The following is a 10,627-nucleotide window of genomic DNA, read 5'->3' as shown; positions in this document are numbered from 1 at the left end:
ACTTAAACAAATAAAGGTTTCTAAGCTCGGGTGTAACCGAGCATTATATACTCAGCGTGACTTTCAATTGTATATTTCGTTTGAGATAAATTACTTTTCTACATAACACGTGGTACCGCCCGTTTACAAGAAAAATTTCTCCCATTTCCTCTTACACTAAAACTTAATAAGTGAAATATCATTGATTCAAAACTATTTTTTGCTAAGTTGTAGCTTATTATTCTAGTCTACGACCTTTTCAAACTTGTTTTATATCTAAGTTGCCGTGGTCTTTAACCGATCCCGTCCATTTTTACTAGAAATATTTACTGCTATAAGGAAAATATGTGTACCCAATTTCGTGACGATATGTAAATTTTTTTGCGAGTTATGGCTCCCGAAACATAGAAAATTGCTTAGTTATAAAAGGGGCGGTGCCACGCCCATTTTTTTAAATGTGAAGTTTTTCCTATTTATTGTTATAAATACCCTTGCGAAATGCAATACCATTGATATAAAGCTCTTTTTTTGCAAAGATATCGCTTATTTTATTCGTCCACGACCTTTTTATAAATCGTTTATATAAAAGTGGGCGTGGTCCTTAACCGATTTCGTTAAGTGTTCTACAAAGAATTCCTTATAGTAAAGGAAACCTCTCTGACGAATTTTGTTACGATGGGTTTAAAAATTTTTGATTTATGATTAATAATATTTGTAAAATTGATTTTATCACTAGTGGGCGGTGCCATGCCCATTTTAAAATTTTTTTTCAGATTTGTATCAAGAGTTCCAATATCAGTCAACACGTCAAATTTCAACATTCTAGGTGTATTATTTACTAAATAATCAGGTTTTTTGTGTTTTCCAAAATGTTATATATATAAAAAGTGGATGTGGTTATCATCTTATTTCGCTCATTTTCAATACCAATCTATTCTAGGTCCAGATAAGCTCGCGTAGCAAATTTGGTGGTTGTTGGTAAAAACAACTTATGATCAATTATACTTGTTGAAATTAAATATTATATATTCTGATCATGTGAGCCTATGTTGTACTTGAAGTTTATGAGAAAATTTTTATTCATTCGTTTTCTAATTGTTCAATAAATTTATCAGGTTATGAGCCCAGCCAGAATAAGGCTATAACCAAATATTGTATTACTGCAAGGAGTCTTTATTGAAATCATCAAGGAAAGCGAATCGTAATGGCAATGAGTACGTCGATTGCAAGAGTTCCGTTGCTGAATGGAAAAAATTATAATACATGGAGGACACAAATGGAAGCGGTTTTACATAAGAGCAGATTGCTGCGTATTGTTCATGGAGTTGAGCAGAGGCCGGACGATTTGATTTTACCGGCAGAATTAAGTGAAGAACAGCAGTGTGAATTGGCAAAAAGGCAAGATGAACAGCAAGAATATGATGACAAAAATTTGGATGCTCGTGCAGAAATCATCATGGCGTTGGAGCCAAATGTTATTAGAATGGTGAGGAACCTGAAAACGGCGATATGGGTCGGGTATGGGTCTACCTACAGAACACCTATGATAGAAAATCCACAAGGCGTAAGGCTGAATGCTACCGTAAGTTAATGAATTTAAGAATGAGTGATGGCCAATCAATCACAGATTATCTGATTGAATTTGATGTGTGTATTTCATGTTTAACGGAGATGAATGTGGAGATCGATGATGATCTTCTTACCATAATATTGCTGGATAGTTTATCAAGCAAATACAAAGAGGTTCGAGCCGCATTTGATACAGCTAGTGAATTTCCGCCACTAAATGTCTTACGTGCGAGGTTATTAGAAATTGGAGACAAACAGACCAATCAAGATGTGGAGATCGATGATGATCTTCTTACCATAATATTGCTGGATAGTTTATCAAGCAAATACAAAGAGGTTCGAGCCGCATTTGATACAGCTAGTGAATTTCCGCCACTAAATGTCTTACGTGCGAGGTTATTAGAAATTGGAGACAAACAGACCAATCAAGAAGAAGAGGAAGCTTTCAAGGTTCACAAATTTGTCAGAAACAAGGCAAAACAAGGAGAGGAAGTTTGTAAAGGCAAGAGGTTTTCCGGAAATGTTGGTAATACAAATAAACTAGGTATGTGCTTTCCATATAACTGCTACAAATGTGGGAAGAGAGGACACAAGGCAAAAGATTGCAGGCTGAAGAATAAAGACATTTCAAACAGTGCTGAAACGTCAATGGGTTTTGTGGCAACAGCTGAGTGCTATAATATAGACACAATGAAAAACTCTAACACTGTTTTGTGGTGTTTGGATAGTGGGGCAACTTCGCATATGTGCGGATCAAAATCTGATTTTATCAATTTAGATGAAACATTTTCCGGGAAGGTTCGTTTAGCAGATGACAAAGAGCTTGATTCAAAAGGTATTGGTACTGTTGAGCTGAATGTTATTATCAATCAAAAAATGAGAACCATTAGCTTGTTCAAAGCTTTATACGTACCTGGATTGCGATGCAATTTAATATCTACTGCAAAAGCAACTGATAGTAACTGCAAAATAGTTATGTCCAAGGATAAAGCGCTTATAATGAAGGATGGCCAAGTTCTTTTAGAAGCTCCAAAGTCACAGGGTTTGTTTATGGTCAAATGTTTCAAATCAAAACAAGATTTGTGTAATGAAGTGAGAGGTACAAATAGTCAAGAATTTGTTCTGTGGCATAAAAGGTATGGGCATTTAAATTCGAGTCATTTGACTCAGTTACAGTCAAAACGTATGGTTGAAGGTTTGCCAAAATTTCAAAATCAGAGAATAGAGTGTGTCACGTGTTATAAAGGCAAGCAAATTAGAGATGCGTTCATTACTAAAAATAGCAAGTCGTCTAATGGAGTATTGGATTTAATACACACTGATATGTGTGGTCCTATGAAAAACGGAAAGATAAGGTTTGTTTTCTTAAAAAGGCTATTTATGGACTTAAACAAGCTGGAAGGCAGTGGTTTAAACGAATAGATGATGTAATTAAAAAATTTGGTTTAACACAATCAAATTACGATCAATGTATATACACACTTAAAAACAAAAATTTTATAGTTGCTTTATACGTTGATGATTTAATCATTGCAGCAAAGGATGATATTATGACTGAAAGTTTTATAGAAACTCTGAAGGAAAATTTTGAGATACGCGATTTAAACCAACCCTGTAATTGTATTGGTTTGGGAATTAAAATTGATAAAGGGAGTTTGTCAATTTCACAACCTATGTACATTGGAAATTTAATTCGGAAATACGGTCAAGCTAACGCAAAACCAGCAAAAATTCCAATGCATGAAAAGATGGTTTTAGAAAAAGATCCGAAAATTGCAGGGGAAGCAGAAAAAATAGATAAAACTAAATACCAAGAAATTATTGGATCACTTTTACATCTTTCGGTTTTTAGCAGGCCTGACATAGCGTGCAGTGTTAATATGTTATCGCAGTTTAGTCAAGATCCACGTAGGCAACATTGGAACGCAGCTATACAAATAATACGATATTTAAAGTATACGCAAAATTTTGTTTTAACATATAAGAAAACGGGGCGTCAACTTTTAGGCTATGTTGATGCAAATTGGGCAACAGACGTAAATGATCGTAAATCTCAGACAGGTTTTTGTTTTTTACTCGCAGGTGGAGTTGTTTCTTGGGAGTCGAAGAAGCAACGTGTCGTGGCAACATCCAGTGCTGAATCGGAGTATGTTGCGTTATCAGAGGCAGCGAAAGAGGCACAATATTTACGTTATTTACTGTGTGAGCTCGGGTATGGATTAGATAAACCAGTTGTTCTTTACTCGGATTCACAAAGTGCACAACAAATGGCTACGCTTGGAGGACATCACTCTAGAACTAAGCACATTGATTATAAATATCATTTCATTCGCGATGCTTGTCAGAATGGTCTTATTAAAATAGAATATTGTTCAACACATGAAATGCCGGCTGATGTTCTCACTAAACCAGTTGCAAGAATTAAACATGAACTATGTATCAAGTCAATGGGTATACTTCAAACATTTTGATCACAGTTGAGGAGGCGTGTTGGTAAAAACAACTTATGATCAATTATACTTGTTGAAATTAAATATTATATATTCTGATCATGTGAGCCTATGTTGTACTTGAAGTTTATGAGAAAATTTTTATTCATTCGTTTTCTAATTGTTCAATAAATTTATCAGTGGTGTTAGCGGACAGACAGACGGACGGACGGACGGACATGGCTCAATCAAATTTTTTTTCGATACTGATGATTTTGATGTATGGAAGTCTATATCTACCGTGATTCCTTTATACCTGTACAACCAACCGTTATCAAATCAAAGTTAATATAGGCTGTGTGCAAAGCACGCTGATTATAAAAATTATATAATTTGTGCCTTCAATATTTTTTAACTTCCCACGCATACTAAAATTGCTTAAAGTATGTGAAATATTTTGCCACACATTCAGATTAACCTTCTTAAAATTACAATCTAACTCAAAAGACCTCTCAATGGATTGTAACTTACTCTATTAATATACCCATTGTTCGTTTGTCGTTCCTGCGAGAGTAGCAGCTATTCTCAAATGTACGTATGCATTTGTATGTTCGCTAAAAATATATAAAATACATTGCCAACATCATCATCAATTCAATTTACTTTCCAACGCTTTCAGCGTTTTGTAGTGAGCCTATTGAATTTGTTTTTTTCGCGCTATGCCACTTATTCGCCTTTTTTATTACACTTTATCCCATTTTAACGCGTCCCAATCTCAAGTTATTCGATCATATAAGAACAGTTTTCTTATTCGCCGATATAAAAACAAAAAATAAAAAGCCAGTGCTTTTTTTTTTACATTTCATTTATGCCAATATTGTTGTTGTAAATAAAGTAAGACGTTATGCAAAGCAATGAAAGCAGTGCCAGGAGTTAGGTGGGGTGGCATGTAAAAACGGAATGTCAACAATGCACGAGAAACCAACCAGAAGCAATTTTCCCAATACACGCAACGGCAGAGGAAAGAAAGGAAATAGAAAATTTTACATTGTGTAGAGGGACGCTGGGGTGTAGGGATGTGTGTCATTGTGTTCTCGTCTGAACGTATGCAAAGTAGTAGAAATATCAACATAATGAAAACAGCTACAACAATAGAAAAGTCAACAAAGAAGGTGCGCAAAGCAATAATATCAATACACATACATACATAAACGAAGCATATCATCGCGCCCTAACACGCACATAAATATCCATATATTTGCACAGATCAGAAGATAATCCAGCTATGCATTGAAGTGTATCGAAGCGTCTGCTTAACAGAAAATCAACAACAATACAGGACATAAAAATTCACGCTACGCTTATAAAATGTTGAGAAGTCGAAAAGTCGACAAAAGAAGTATGTAAAAAATTGGATATTTTTTACAAGTCGGAATTCGAACTAACACAGGGCTAAATAAAATAGTAGCAAAACTCGAAATCGTGTAGGTAGTTTTAAGTATGATTTTGTGAAATTTTTGCATTATATTTTACCAATTTTTCAAGTGAGCTTTTTTGACATTGATGGAGCGTTTTACATTGTCCTGCCTTAAGCCATTGCTAAGGCCCCGATTCAATGAGGAGTCTAGGGGGTTCTGATTGAAGTCATTAACAAACTTCTGTGCAGCAGAACTTTCGCAGTGGAGTGGGAAGAGGCCACAAATGAGGGAGAGGTATGCCGAGGGACCTCACAGGGGTGTTCGATCTCCTGTACTCTGGGTTTTGGTAGTAAGCGAGCTTCTAGTACAGCAAGAAAGCAGTAGCTGCTGAGTGATTATCTATGTGGATGATCTGGCCAATATTGTCAGAGGTTAATTTCTGGACCCTTTGCATGATATTGGCAAAAAAAAGAGTGGATAGAAATATATATATCCCCACATAATAAGAATATGGTAGGGGAGAAAAATAGTAAGAAGAACTAAAAAAGAGGAAGAGATAAAACTATATTTATTATCCAATTTCTCCTAAATTAAACGAAAACTTCAGATGAATGCCAAGGAACTCAGTATTTTCCAATCTTAATGTACACATTTCTTCTGCACATGTGTTTGTGATTGAACTCCTCCTAAACGACTAACCCATTTCGATGACATTTTATGTGCAAGGGGGTTTGAACGAATCTAAAGGTTTGTTTTTCGTCTTATCTATAAGAGAAATGCGTCTTTAAGGGGATTTCAGAATATTTTAGATCCACAAATTGGCCCGGGAAGGCGATCATGGACCGCCTTATTCTAAAAAATCAAATTAATGATGCGATTTGCATGAAATTCAGCACATGGGTGAAGTCTGGACTAGGGGCCGATCTATTCTAAATAAAAAAGTGTGTATTGCGAATTGCTTCAAATTTGTTACAGGGGAACTTCTTCGACTTTGTGTTGTGAATTGCTTGAAATTGCAACCTAGTGTAAAATTAAGATACAAAAAAAAAAGTATATTCATGGTACAACGGTATTTCCGTGACTAGCTTATTATTTAAGAAACATTCCTTTCGAGTAAGTGTACCAGGATCTGACCTTTTTGACTGTATGTGTGTTTGCTACTTCTCCCAAACTATTTCACGGATTTTGATGAACTGTTTTGTGTGTGTCCAAGGAGGATTGCCCTAATCTAATACGTTCAACTCCTTGCCTTTCCGGAAAGTTAACCAGAGGCGGACCTATTTAAAAAAAAGTATGGTGCGAATTCCTTCAGATTTTGTCCAGGGGTACTTCCTTGACGGTCTTATTATTTGAAAAACTATTGCGTTAATCACATTGAAGAGAAAGAGGAGAGGAATATAAGTAAGGAGGTGAGGAAGAGTAAGAAGAAAGAGAGTAGAAGATGGAGATAAAAACTCGAGAGTATATGAGGGAAATATATGAAGGAGAGGTAACCAAAGAATTGACAGGGATGAAAAAAATTCGGAGAGGTTGAGGTAGAGGCATGGAAGTGAAAGCAGAAGAAAATAAATCAGGAAAGTAAAAGAGGCAAGGTGCCGAGAAGAGAGGGGGATCAAACCTTGAGAGGAGGAGGAAGAAGCAATAAGATCCAACAATCTTTTTTGCAGAAGCATCAGTATGGCAAATACCCTTGTCTAATGGGAGAGTAGATACATTGCTGGGTTGAATATTGTCATGCAGGAGAACGTCTCAGCTATCCTTCTATATCCCATATATAAAAATGAGTGCGAATTTAAAAAACTTCACCTGCGTTAGTTATATACAGTTTTCAGAAGCATAGTTAGGGGGGGGGGGGGGGAAAGGGGGCATCTTGCACCGGGCGCTACTCACAGGGGGCGCCAAATAACTGATTTCTGGAAAAAATTTTCCATACTAAAAAAGTCATGTATATATCCAGAACACTTGCGACAAGTTGTGGAATAATTGAAACCATATATTTGTTTTCCTCATGTTGATTTTTACGATAGGAACAAAAACTATCAAACGTGAATCCGAAATTCGATACTCTCTGTGAAGAAGCAATAGAAAAAGCGAAGTATTTTTGCGATAAATGGGATATTGACATAGTAAAACGTGTAAGATGGCGCCGCAAAATTGCCGGAGAATCGGATAGAGATGTTGGTCTTTCCGCAGAATGTGAAATATTAATATTTTTCCCCGGGCGCAAGAAAACCTCACTACGCCACTGACAGTTTTATAAACGGTCTGGTGAAGGAGGTATTCAATGTTTGGTATAGAGATCCCATATATGAGAAGTAAGCGACGTAGAGGGAGTGGGAGTGGAAGAGGGAGTGATGATGGAACTGGAAGTGTGAGAGTGGGAATGGTAATGAGAGTAGAAATAGGAGTGCGATTGGAAAAGGGATTGGGAAGAGAGTGGGAATTGGAGTGGGAATTGGAGTGGGAATTGGAGTGAAGGTGGGGAGGAAGTGGTTAGGGAAGTGATAGTGGGAGGTAGAGCCGAAGTTGGAGTGGAAAAGGGACTGGAAACGGAAGTAGGAATGGGTTTGAGATTAGGATGAATATAAACGGAATAAGGGATGAAAAAATGGAAGATAAAGTAGAAAAGAACGTGAAGCGGACAAGGCCCACTTTTAAAATGAAGGTAAAGCAATTTTCAGGCAGAACAAAATATGATGGGTACTCTATTTTTCTTAAAGTTTTTTTCTTAGGCGATTTTTTTAAACAAATTCTCTTTGGGTCATATGAAATGTTTCATTGTTCTGCGACCAAATAAAATCCTTAAATCCAGATCTCCACTTTTAAAAAATGAGAAATTTACACAAACAAGTGCAATAATGAGTAAACTAAATACGATTGTATTAAAGTACCAACGCTGATAGCCACATTTTCGCAAATGTTTGAGTATATTTATGTGGCCGAAGATTACTTTTGTGACTTATTTATATTGTAGATGGCGCTAAACTCGATATTTATTACTTACCCATGACATGCCAATGATGCCAAGGTTTTTGCTTTTATATGAAATACGCTCTTTATTATACTTTAAGGTATTGTGTTATATTGAAAACTTACTGATTTTTTACTGCTTTCGTATAGCTCAACCACATTATTTGAGTAGCCATATTTTGTTGTTGTTGCTCGTATTTTAATGTACGGAATTGCGCCCGATGTTGACATGTAAAGTTTTCGATTTTATTGATACTTTTGAGAATAGATAAAACCTCAGGCGTATTACCTTTGCAAAAGTAATAAAAATGTACTGTTGACATAACCGAACATATAAATACATACATTTATGAAATACGTTTGTGTGTGAGGGCGAGGTAAAGTCAAACAAATTTTATGTACGATATTAAAAATCTTTTATTAACGGGATAAGTGGTTAAAAATTGATAGTTAATACTGTTTTTTACTTGATATTTTTACTTAACGAAATACTGGTTTTTGCTTGGAGATTAGGGTGGGCGAAAAAAAAATTGTTTTGTTTCTTCTTGGTATAGTGGAAACAATACTCAGAACATCTAATAGGATAATCTGTCACAATGTCACCTTTTTATTTTAATGATTGAATCTGTCTCATTGCGAATTTATTCTTCCATCTAAATGGTATAGGGAATTTTCAAGGTTTTATTTGAAGTGCATCAGAGCTGAAATCCTTAGTACACAAATTTTAAGCTATACAAATTCTTATAGGAAATTAAAAGATCTACAAAAAAGATTGAACAAGATTTTTTGTTAACTTGACTCGCTTAGTAGTTATTCAACCTCAAAGCATCTGCATATGTTTAACTTAAAACCCGAAATTTTTACAAGCTATCTTTTTTTCTGTGGAGACTGAACACGTTTTTGGGGTCCAGAATCTAATTTTTATTTTATTTTGCCATATACTTCTTTCCTGAAAATGATGGAGTTTATTAATAAATTGTATGTTTTTTTCATATTAAAGGACACTGCACACAGTCACATTAGGGTGGCCTTATTTTCCCATATGTTCCGATTCTAGATCTCACCCCCTAGAAATATGCGAATAGCCTAAAAACTAGAATATAAAAAGTTTTAGGTCAATCGAAAAAGTGTTAGAGTTGGCGGAAAGAGCTTGAAATCCTGAGAAATTACGAATTTCTTAAATTTGGTCAACCCTACTCCATTTGTTATGGGCGAAACGTAATTTATCGTGTTATTGGTAAATTCTAGAGATATTTGACTTCCAAATTAATCTAAAACAACAAAAATGGGTCAAATAATAATAAAGTTATAAAATAAATTATGATTTAAACACGGTGTTATTACTTCAAGAATCTGTATATATAAGTATACGTAAATGAGTTGGTTTCAAACTTATATCTTGTGAAACTTTAGCTGACACGTATATAATATGATATTATTTCCTAGGATCTAATTAAGGATGATTTAGTATGTGATTCAAATTGTTTTTTGTAATCAGTTACAATTTGTAAAAAATATTGTCTTTCTTGTTCGTCATTTGTAAGTATTCTATTATATTCTTCCATAAGCTTTACTCCCCGTTCTGCTGTGTCGTTAACTACTTTTATATTTATAACAGTATCCTTAGCTTTTTTATAGGTTCCTGTATCCCCCAGTATAATGGATCTACCTCCAGAAGTTGAGATGATATCCAAAACCGACCAAAAAAATTAATTGTATTTCCTGTTACAAAATCGTGTAGTTCTTTTTCTATGAATTTATTGATTTCACTGGGCCTTAAAAGTAACCTCTTTAAATTTTCTGTTTCCTTGTCGCAGTTGTCTATGCTTTTGATTTTTTTCACAATCTTTTTCTTCATGATACAAGAAACGTCACCATCGAACAATGCCAATGCAATACATTTTTCAGACAGGTACCATAGGTGGTTACAAAACATTTTTATTGCAATGTCAGATATTTTTTTTATTAACATTTCCGTATTTATAGTATCTTTAATAAAATATTAGTCTTGAAGAAGTGCTCTATGAGGATTGGTACAGTAAAACCAAAGCTTAACATAGAATTATATAATAGACGCGCATATACTTGCTATCGAATTCTCTTCATACTCCGTTAGTTTAAACTATTAACGAAATAAATAGATGTTTAAGCAATACAATGCCTCAGACAACTACCGAGCATGATGAGTGGACTTTGGTACACGAAACTTTATGCCATCACTTGCTCCTAGACATATAGACGTTAATTCCAATAATTCCCATT

This window comes from Eurosta solidaginis, chromosome 4 (genome assembly GCF_040869045.1).
Source record: "Eurosta solidaginis isolate ZX-2024a chromosome 4, ASM4086904v1, whole genome shotgun sequence".
NCBI classification, from domain to species: Eukaryota; Metazoa; Arthropoda; class Insecta; order Diptera; family Tephritidae; genus Eurosta; species Eurosta solidaginis.
Note: the sequence above shows the minus strand (reverse complement) of the source record.